Source organism: Chelonoidis abingdonii, chromosome 4 (assembly GCF_003597395.2).
Source record: "Chelonoidis abingdonii isolate Lonesome George chromosome 4, CheloAbing_2.0, whole genome shotgun sequence".
In the NCBI taxonomy this organism is placed as follows: Eukaryota; Metazoa; Chordata; order Testudines; family Testudinidae; genus Chelonoidis; species Chelonoidis abingdonii.
The window spans coordinates 53,727,597-53,738,957 of record NC_133772.1 but is presented as its reverse complement, the minus strand read 5'-3'; the positions used below and the strand labels follow the sequence as shown (position 1 = coordinate 53,738,957).

At 42.2% G+C, this 11,361-nt stretch overlaps 1 long non-coding RNA gene across 1 annotated transcript; it reads left to right on the top strand.

The window, feature by feature from the left end:
* Positions 1–6,610: 6,610 nt before the first annotated feature.
* Positions 6,611–8,057, top strand: LOC142046648 (uncharacterized). The gene is made up of 2 exons (XR_012655656.1): positions 6,611–7,961; positions 8,003–8,057. It is a non-coding gene; the product is annotated as an uncharacterized LOC142046648 (long non-coding RNA).
* Positions 8,058–11,361: the final 3,304 nt, after the last annotated feature.

Below are 11,361 nucleotides of genomic sequence, written 5' to 3'. Positions count from 1 at the left end.
AATCTTCAAAAGCAAAATCTCCCATTTATTATATCATGTGCCTCTGGCTGGACACACATCATTTCTTGCCATATAATTTTTTCCACACCTTGTGCAAGTTGGCTGGAATTTGTCCCTGTTAGCCCAGGAGTTCTCTTTCTTTCCCTACAGGGTTTTATGACAATGACTTTTAATACTCAAGTATCTGTTTACAGTTTGTTTTTTCAACTTTGTCATATTGCTCTAGGTTTTGCTTAGACTGCTTTGCTCTTTGTACAGCTGTGGCTAGGGTTAAATCTCTCTTCAGTTGTAGATGCTGTGAATTTTTTTTATATGTCAAACCAATAACCAGCCAATCTCTTATATTTTCAAGTTTTCCTTTCCCAAAATCACAGTTGTCAGCCAATGTATGCAATGTTTTTATAAAACATTCAACAATTTCCCCTGGTTTATGAATTTTCGGTGGAAACATGCTCTTTTATAAACCATATTTCTCTGAGGTATAAGGTATGCATCAAACATATGCAGAAACCTTTCTGAGTCATTTTTGTGACTGTCTTCAGTAAAGTCAAATGATTTAAAGATATATTTTACCTGCTTTCTTACAGCATAAATTAAAACAATCCTTGTAATATCTCAATTTTTTGTGCAGCTGGATAGCAATGCAAAATCTTGAAAATATTGTTTCCAGATTGTCTATTCTGAAGGTTTATTAAAACTGGAGTTCTCTGGGACATTGAAGAGTGTCATGCTGATGACATCCTGCAACCTTTGTTCCTTCTCTTTCTGTTTGTAGTTTACTTCTGACACCAGGTCATATTCCCATACCAGATATGGACTGGTCGAAGATCTTGCTTATGCACACCAGATGTGTTCATCACATGATCCTTTAATGCTCAGCCAGTTATGGCTAAGATTAGCTTTAAATAAAGTATTTTACACACAGAGCCACCTCCTAGCAAAACAATGTAATACAGTTTATTAGTCCATTACACTCATTGGTTTAAATTAGAATAGTGAGTGCTTGGCTCTAATGAAAATCAGGCCTATTAGGCTAGAAGATTAGGGTTTTTTGTACACTAATATATGCAAATGTGCAGCTCAATGAATACATGTTTTGGAAAAACAACACTGAAAATCTCTATTACATGCATATTTACTCTTTGCAAATAGCCAATATTTTACTGTGTAAAGGCTTTTGGATTACTGTTATTCTCCTTTTCCCTTTGTTGCTTTAATAAACTGCCTGTGAATCAGACTTCAAAAGAGAAAGTCCCTGGCCCTAAGAGCAGAACTTTAGTCTGACTCTCAGAAGGATACCTCCTTTTCCTTGCTGCAAAGACTCACACTTCACACTAGTGGGGGGAAGGGATGCCTTGTCTTCAGGCTGAGCAATCAGCTCTGTTGCCAGAGGAGCATCCACCTCCTACCTGCCAGTCTCTGCTAGCTTATAGCAATATTCCTTATAGTAGGACATCACCACTGGGTGCCTTCATTAACTTCAGCCCATCCTGTGCTTAGCATAAATATTGCCAGCCACAGACCTAGTTTTCCAGTAAGTTATTAGATATGCCATGTTAGCTAATCTGCCATAAAATATTTATCACCCTATGGGGTTAGAAGAACGACATGCTGCTCTTGCAAAAGAATGAACAAGAAATGTGATGATTTCCTTGACAGACCTGGATTGCTTTTGTAAATTCAGCAACATTAAGGCACTGCAAAGCAGAGCCTTTCTGTGCTTTAGCTAGTGCACATCAGTTTATCAGGTTAAAAATATCCATGGCTCTAGCCAGCAAACGTAAGTATGTTATCCTCCTACTTGTGATCTTAAAGGCCAGCAATCCTACTCCACTGGATTTCATTTGGAGCAAGCCTGGGCCCAAAGTTAAGATGAGCCATAAGCACAGAATCCCCCTCGAAAATACTGCACCCAGATATTTGCATCCTGAGTTTCTGAATTAATTAACAAATTCCTCCTCCTTCCCTATTTGTATGTTTCTGGGTGTACATGTCACTCACTGTATATGCTGTATAAGTATTTTTGAATCCAGGCAATTCACAGAACACCACAATTCTTCCATTTCTTCTGCTGGTAATAAATATAATGCAAAATTGAAACATAGTGCACATCTGGCAGACTGTAGCTCCTAGGGAAGGTAAGACGTTTTCTGGTACTGGTATATGTCCCTCTAACAGGATGGCTTGCCCCTTTCTAGGCCAGATGCCTAGGTCCAGTTGCCACCGATTATTGAAAAGGCACACCAAAGAGAGATCAGCTGTTCCCTTTTAAAGGGCAGCAGAAAGCTGCATGTGGGAAAGCTCAGGAAACTATAAAGAGTGAGAAAGGCTCCTGCAGGGAAGACCCTAAACCAGAGGAGTTGCCGCAGCTAGAAAGGATTGGGAGTGGCCTGCTAAAGCAGAGAAAACCCTGAGACAGTAGAGGAGTTTAGGGGTTGAAGAATTTGGCATTTATTTTTGAACTTTTAAGTTAATAAAGCAGACCCTAAGGAGGGCTATTGTTAATGGACTTGAAAAAGTTCTTATTGAGGAACCAAGAGGGGAAACTGAGGCAAGGCACCACGTGCAGGGCTGCCTTAAAGCCACAAGGGGATGTCCTAAAGAAGACTACTCCTTTGCCAGTCCTATTAGATTTTTCACATTTAAACTGTCGAAGCGAGTAAACTAAGTACTCCCAGAAGAAGGAATTAAACGTCCAATGCAAAACCGAAGGCACTTAACATGCTTGCCATACATCCTTTGAAGAAGTTCTGTAAAGGATAACTGATGTCAGTTAACTGATATTATTATGAAGTTTCTAGAGTTATAAATATTTGAAGAAACTTTTCTATTTTGAAAGGGTTTGGAGTTAACAACATTCCCTGTAGTGGAACAATGAAATGATTAATGAGCAGTCAAACAATTTCATTTCCATTAGTGTCCTTGCTGAACCATGTGTTGCCTGTAAACAACATTACTCCATTTTGGATGGGATTTGGCAAACAGATGAGGAACTCAAATGCTCATATGGTGATAACATGTTATCACAGCGTCCACATCACTGTGAGAGAATAAATGAAACATCTCCCATGGATGCTCAATAAGGGCAGATGGGGACTGTACATATTATGGATTGACAGAGTCTCTGGCCTTAATTATGGCCCAAAATAGATGAATGTCTCATTGAAATTCCTTAAACTTCTGGTATTTCTTACCTAAGATGAAATGACAGTATGTGAACAAAGCTGAAAATACATTTGATTGGAAATGTGCCTGGGGAAGATGATAGGTGCATGATACAAATTGAAAAAAAAAATCAAAAACTACTATGAAGAGTTCAAACATACCAAAGGAAAATCCACTCTATTATGCCCTCCCTTACAAAACTGTATTATGATGGTACTGTGTTTACTTCATGTACATTTCAGATTTACTCCTTGGGTCAAATTTGGCCCTCACATATATAAGCACAACCCTAGAAGCAAACAGAGCAATGTGAGCATGGTTATACTGAGATAGAATTTGTCCCCAAAGGTACAAAAAGATAAGAACATGCTGATTTTCCAGTAAGTTATTACCCACTCTAAAATAAACACTACCATGATTATGAGAAGGCAGCCATATATTCACTAGAATGCAGTCATTTAGAGGATTCATCTGAAATTCATGTAAAATCCTTCTTCTCTGTGTACCAACCAAATTAGTCTATTACTTTCCTCTTGCTTTGTGGTACGTGCCTCACTATGCTCAAAATCTTTAGATTTTAAGTACAACATTAGAAAAAGGGTGTATGTGTGGAGGGGAGATGAACATACAATCTATACATTTTTAATGGGAAAATATAAAAAGTTTTGACCTTTTGAATGAATTTCTGCTGGCTGGTGCAAGAGTATTGTCTTTCCATCAGCAGATCTGATATCACAGCTCAATGGAAGAGAAAAGGAAACTTTCTGTTTTAGAGTAGAGATGAAAAAGTTTGACTGCTGAGAAGGGTCAAACTTCTCAAAATGATTTAATAAGCAGTAGATTTAAAACAAACATAAGGAAGTTCTTCTTCACACAATGCACAGTCAACCAGTGCAACTCGTTGCCATGGAATATTGTGAAGCCCCAAAGTGAAACTGGGTTCAAAAAATAATTAGTTAAGTTCATGGAGGATAGGTCCAACAAGACTATTGGCCAAGATGGTCAGCAAGCCCATGCTCTGGGTGTTCCTAAACCTCCAACTGCCAGAAGCTGGGACTGGACAACAGCAGATGGATCACTCAAAATTTCCCTGTTCTGTTTGTAGTGCCAACAGACCCCGGTCATTGTGGGCCAGGTTCAAACCTGGAAGCTCTGGAGCTTAATGCACAAGCCTCCACTGCATGAGCTAAAAGACACATTCCTTTTAGCCCAGGCTGTAGCAGACTCATCAATCTCTAGCTGGTCTAGCTGTCACTAGAGGGGTGCAGAGTGCCACACCAAGCAGGCCTGGGTTACATGTTCATTCCTTCCGAAGCATCCAGCACAGGCTACACATTTGTAGACGATTATAATTTAGACATGTTCCTTCATAAGGAACAGAATTATGAACAAAGCAATTTGGAGATGTGCCCTGGAGACAGGTGGGGATATCACATGGCAGGAATTCACCAGAGTTACTCTCCAATTTGTTTTATTCCTTTTTCATTCACTGGCTTGTTATTTAATGAACCTGAAAATTGTCACAGCTACTGTCGGAAGATAGGATACTATGATACAGATGGGCTGAGGTAGTATGACTGGTCGTATGACTCCAAACTGGATGTTACAGCACAGCTAGCTATGAGACATGAAGTATTGTATAAAGTGCTCTGTGCTCCTCATGAAAGAAGAAAAAAAAGATGAACACAACATAGCAGGCCACAGGGGTACAAATGGAAAACATAACACAAACTTGATTCTGTTGGTGCCACTAGGTAAAAATCCTTTTGCTTAAGGCATGTGTAATGGGGCCTGTGTGAACCAAAGTGCCTCCATATTAGTATGATGCAAGTCTGTGTGTTAGCCTCACTATATTTCTGTAACCTTTGGTACTAAAATGCTGACTGTAATTTTCTGTATTAATGTGCTGACTGTAACTACCTGTGTTATGAGCTAATTGCTAAACAACAGGGCTGTAGTTAGCAAAGCCAGTTGCTACTAGAAACTGCTAGTACTGGATAAGATAAATAAGAAGTAGAATTTAGCCCGGCCATGTCCTGAGAAAGTAAACCCACACAATGAATACATGAAAGAAATACAGAAGGCAGGGTTAAAAATATTAGTGCCCTGCCTGTGTGCGTATGCAGGATTTAGAGTGCATCTCCCTCCGTCCGCCTTATTGAGCTCAAATAAACTTGTTTTGCTTCTCCCACCCTGGTGTGTTCATTGGCGTGGTGCACACGGAACGGACCCCCCCTGCTTGTTGCCCCTTCGGCGCATTTGTGCCGGCAACAGTTCTTGGCGCCCAACGTCGGGGCTCGAGGCTAAAATAGCTTTGCCCGATCCCTCCTGGTGGTCACAGGGTCGCGCGATGACGATGCCAGTGCCACACGGTGACTTCACCGGGCCTCGCGGAGACGCGGTCTGGTGACTCTCGGAGGCACAACGGTTGCACACGCTCGGTAGTGGAGAAGCAGCTGTGGGCGACGGTTGGGAACGGTCCCAGCGACGGTGAGGAACGGCCCTTGATAGTAGGAACAGTTCGGTTGTCCGGACTCTCTGTGGACCTGGGGACGCCCAGGAGTCTACCTGCGACATGGGGCAGGGGCAGAGCAAGCGGGCAGGAAGGTGTACCCCTAGATGCATTCTAGAGAATTGGAGGTGTTTGGACGGATCGAACCAAAAGGAGTCACAAGGTTTGTACAGTAGACTGGCTAGAGGGTCAGAAAAGGTGGCCCTGAAGAATCATAAATACAGTACGATCCTCCATTACTCCTGTTTTGTCAGTGACAGGTAGCTCGAGCGTTTATGGAGAGCTCTTTTAAAAAATAAAATAATATAAATAAATTACCCCCGGTAGCTCCGTCTTCTCCTGTCTGGTGAGTGCAAGGAGTCAAAAGCAGGTAGGGAAAAGTGCAGGGACAAAGGAGGGACGTCTAGAAGGGATACCTAGTCCTAGTGCACTCTCCCTGTTGTAGCTAAAGCAAGATCAGATGCAGAATGGTGACTGGGCCAGTGTGTAGTGACGTTACCGAAGACGCCCAAGTACCTCGTGAAGCAAAAGCTCGGACAGGACACCTACGCACCCGGTAATAGTGGATCTTAGGAGGTCCGACCCATGGTGGGCTGACTTGCCTGGCATCATCCGGTGAGGAGCTACCTGGGTCAGGAGTGTGTACCCATCTTCCCCCTTTCCTTCTGTGTGGCTACTGACAGTCTGATCACTCAGGATGCAATCAGAGTAACGCGCCGTTCAGGAGCTAGCCGACGCTCTTTGCGAGGAGGTGTAGGAGGTCGTGGCCTCCTCGTGAGCCTTCTCTGTGGACCTGTAGGAAAAATCCTTAAGTTTATGAGCGCTAGCGCGACACGGGCTCCTCCCTGTGTGTGTGTAAGTGGAAAATGGGTGGGGGACAGTCTAAATATTCCACCTAACCCCCTAATAGTATCCCAGCATTTTATATGTACGTACATTATGGTTCATCAACCTGCAGGTATTTAGAGAATTGAAATATTTACACGTGTGAAAATCCATCTAAACAATGCCTACTAGAAGGTACTTCAATTTAGATAAGATCATATATCTAAGAGGACCGTTTAATCTGCAAAAAGCCCTAACACAGCGTGAGCAAATTTGTTTATTGAGGAAAGGAATGGGTTAATTTGAAATTCATCTTGGCCCAGGGATAAAAAGAAAGTTGCCCTGCGTTCAAGGTCAAGAATCAACATAGACTATGCTAAGTAGAAAGAAAAACTGCTTTCAGCCCCAGCTGGCTGTGAAAAAAAATATAGACAGAGGCGAACCAAAGGCAATACAAGTTACAGAACTGAGATTACATTTGCAAAGCTTAACTATCCAGTAAGATCCAACAGTGTGCCTTTGTGACCCCGGAGCCGGTGTGGCTTGGTGACACCAAAGAAGCCACAGGCAGCCAACCTGGACTGGAATCTCTGAAAGAGACGCCGCAGGAGATTCCAGGGTGTAAAAGAACAGCCCTCCCAAGAGTGGAAGCACGTTGGAAATTCTGGACAAGCTGTATACAGGATAAACTGCTGTCCACCTCTCCCCCTTCTCTGAACATTATACACAGAAGTGGCCAATCTGGATGTACAGGTGTGAGTATGAAAGAGGGGCTTAGGGCTTGGGGCATTAATGTTTTTCCTGAGTGATGTGGGAGCTTTCCCAACACTCTCTGTTGTTGGTTTATTATTTTATTAATGGAGTTTTAAAAAAAAAATTCAGTTATATGGTGTGTTTTCTTTATCTTCCCCCAACAATCCTGTAGTGTCAGCCTGATCACCTGACACGAGGGACAGATTGGTAACAGAAATTTGTCACAGTTTGGTGAGCAATTAAGAAGGGGGGAGCCCTGCAGAATTTACACCATCTATTAGTTTTACCCTTGTTATTTTATATTTGCTTTGCTTGGTACATTTGGTGTTGTATGTTGAGAACTGCATGAGTAAAAGTGAGCCCTTATAGGATAAGGAAACACTATCTGGTTTTGGTTCTGTTCTGTTTAACCAGTTACTGTTGTTTTTCTGCTCTGTTCATTTGGACGTTAGAAGTGTGGGCGGAACTGAATCTCTCGTCTGTAATTCCTCGGAGTGGAAGCCATGCGTGCGAGGAAACTCTGAGGTCGAACTGAGATCCTTCTGTCCCGTCCCCTGTAGCGGTCAGTGTATAGAAGTGGGAAAACCTGGCTTAGACTGTAATTTTCTTTGCTCTCTGTGTAACTCTCTTTTCTGTTTTAAGTGTCAGCAGACAGACGGGTGGGTCTCTGGGTAAACCCTCTAAAGGGGTTTGGATTATATGTTAAGTAAATGGCCTTTGCCCAATGGGCCATGTGTTTTTATCCAGGTGACTAGCCTCACGAGGGAGGACTCGGGTAGTCTTGTGAGTAAGAATGTTTAAGGGAAGAGACCAGGAGGGATGGCAGTTAGTTGAGAAGCCCACCCTCCTAGCTAAACTGGTAGTGGAACAAGTTGGTGGCCATGGAAGGGACGGTTTAGCGAGAAAAGCAGGATCGGGCCCAGGCGGGCAGGCAACAGACAGAGAGATTGGAAAACAGGTTTGAAAACTTTTGAGGGTGTAGTGGAAGGAAGGAGAAAGTAAGTGTAAGCATGGGGATTTCAAATACTCAGGACTTACTTGAAATGGTGATTTGAGTTGATAAAAGTAGCTGTTGGGAGACAAGCAAGTGATTTAAGGGAGAGTGAGAAGTTAACTCTGTAGTTGCTGGAGGGAACAGCAGTTGAACCTTGTAAAAATGCTAAGAGGAAAATTCTTGGTGTTTCTGAAATGTTTGTAAATAAGTTCAGGCAAAGAAATTATTGGATTGCAATCATTTGGCTGTGAACAATTTGGTTGAATTAGCTGAAGAATGTATACAGTGCTATGTAATTAAAATTTTATTAGGCTCTAAGGGCGCTATAAGTGGTGATGTTTTCTTTCAGTGTTTGAAAGCAGGAGTTAAAAGTAAAAAGCAATCAAAATTCTGGTAAAGTTAATCATGTCCCTTTAAAGGTAAGAATCTTTAAGCTGTGAATAGCTTTGGATCCAAAAGCAAGCCAGAAAGCATCTGTGTTAATGCAACTTATCTAACTAGAAAGGTAGGAGCCACATTCGCGAGCACAACCTGGGCTGCCTATGAAACAACATACAAAGAAAATATGGGGGTAATTCCATGAGTTTTGCCTGAAGTCAACAAGGGTAATTTGTATATCTTAGCGTGATTGTTGCCCAGAAGGGGTGTCCCTGCTATTTTGTTTTTTGTCTTTAGATAATCGAGAGAAAACGATGCCAGCGAACAGCTGATTCAACGTCCAGCAATCATTTACTGGCACAAAGAATAAATGTTGTTTGTTTTATGTTCGTCTTGGTGGTGTTTGTCCTTGTGGCCGAAAGTTGTTGTAGTTTTTTTTTTCATGGGAGGTCTGAGTTTGGGAAATTCAGGCAGAAGGGTGTAAATAAAATGCAGATACTTGTTTTAATTCAACTTGGAATATACAAGGGTGTTTGAATAATCAGGAAATGGGATTACTAAAGTCTAATTTCATTCCTTAAGTTAAGAAAAGAAAATTCAACTGGCCAAAAGGTTAATTGCAAAAATTGGTTATTAAACTTGAACCCAAACAGTCTGTTGAGAAAGCAAGGACTCATGAAAAGGAACCCCACTCCCCATATTGTACATCGGATCACTTCTGGCTACCAGATTTCTAGCCAGGGGGGCTGGGGATGGTGGAAAGCAGTTGGATTAGAGGTTAATATTGAATGAACTCTCAAAGTGGGTGTGCTTGTCCTGGCTTGTTGCCTCCAAAGTTTGTGAATAAGTATTTAGTGAAGGGTAGTATGTGGCATACAATAAATAATAAGACTAATTGTACTGTCATGATAGCAATAGTTTAATGTGTTCAATTCGATTTGGGAAAGGTGTAAGAAAATAGGTGGAGAGTTTCCCTTGTGGGTAAAAAAAAAGAAAGAAAACAAAATATAACTGAAAAAATAAAAAAATAGCAAGCTCAGCAATAGACAGGACACATGGCTGGCCATTTCACAAGGTCAAGAACTTTTGGCTAACAATCAGAAAGAGGACGGGCTTTGAATTTGCCCACACCAGCTATAAGGTTGATGGAAAAAACACGTGTAGGCACTAATGAAATGTATTTAGGTTCTTTTCTTTTCAGACAGGTAAGAAGCGCTACACCAAAGACCCCTAGCAGCCTCTGACACACTGACTCTTGGGATCAGACATGGATTGATTAAAGTCCAACCAATGAAAGACGTTAACTCTGCTGCCCACACTGGAAAGGCGCCTTATTAAGTCCTGCTACCACCAACACGACTGTGAATGCACAAGACTGACTGCTTGGACCCAAGATTCTCACTGAAAAAAGAACCCTCCACCTCGGGAGAATTCCTCCTACGATGATTAGCATATTCTCCTTCTAGCTCCAATCATGTGGCCTTCTTTCGGCACAACAGGGGAAAACGGACAATGGTGGACAGTACTATAACCTCTCCCTTGTCCACTGACAGATAACTACGTGCGCTTTAATTTTCTACGAAAAAAAATAACCAGTTACAGGGGATGTGCTAGAAACCTCTTCCCCTGTAAGAAATGCCACCATGACTGTTTTGGAAAAAGAAGAAGGAAACTCACTCACTGGAAATTGCCATAAGTCAGAGATTCCTGACTAGAAAGAACATTAAGAACTGACCCTGGGGAAAAACAAAGAATTAATATTGGCCGGGAGGACATTTGGGACCCATGGCTTGGGAATGTGGTATTGATATGGATTTTGGGGTTTATCTACAGCTTGCCGCCCTGGGGTGGGGTTCTGATAAATGCCGTGTCAGCATGTATTGCTCTCTCTAAATTGGATCTTAAATAACAAGTCCTGAAGGTTTGTTCTGGCCACTAAAAATGTTACCACGTTTGAACATTCCAGTGAATTAAATAATGTTAACCTCCTCCTCTATGGTATTAATGTTATAATCCTTTTGAAAAGTACCTGACATAGTTAAATAAACAGGTATATGTGTTGCTAACACGAGGAAAGATGGTATTGGGAATATAACTAGGCTGGGAAGGCATGCACCGTGGGCAGTCTAGTAGTGCAGGAATTCGGAAGATTTTCCTGAATGACCAGCTGATGGCCATTCGGAGTGATCTTGAGTACCAGACTTGGCCCCTGCCCTGTAACCGGACTCGACGCTCAGGAGTACCACTGATCTGTGATCATGAAGACATACTTGGACCTTTCTGAGGGAAGCGTGGCTTTCGCCAGGGCGGGGTAAAATGCGCCCCTTTATAGGGGATGACAGATGCTGTAATACTATGTCCCCAAGAAAATAAGTCAACAATAATAGTATCACAAATATACGCTGCAACATCCTGTCAGCCAAACAGGCTTTTGAACAGTGGACGCGGCATCCAGGAAGGGAACCCACTATTTCTGATTCCTCTGGATGCTGGTTACACAAACCAGACGCTGGGGGAGCAGGGGAAGTGCATTGTCGCCGACTCCTGCTCCTGGTGTGGTGTTGTGTGTCATACTTTTGCCTTGCTGCTTGCCTGTAAAGCACTCCAGCTCCTAGGAGCTTAATTTGCATGTTTATTCTGTGATGTGAGAACATCTCAGCCAAAAGTTTGTTGAGTACATTCTCAAAAGGAAGGGAACTTGTTGGTGGCCACTAGGTAAATTTTTTGCTTAGCT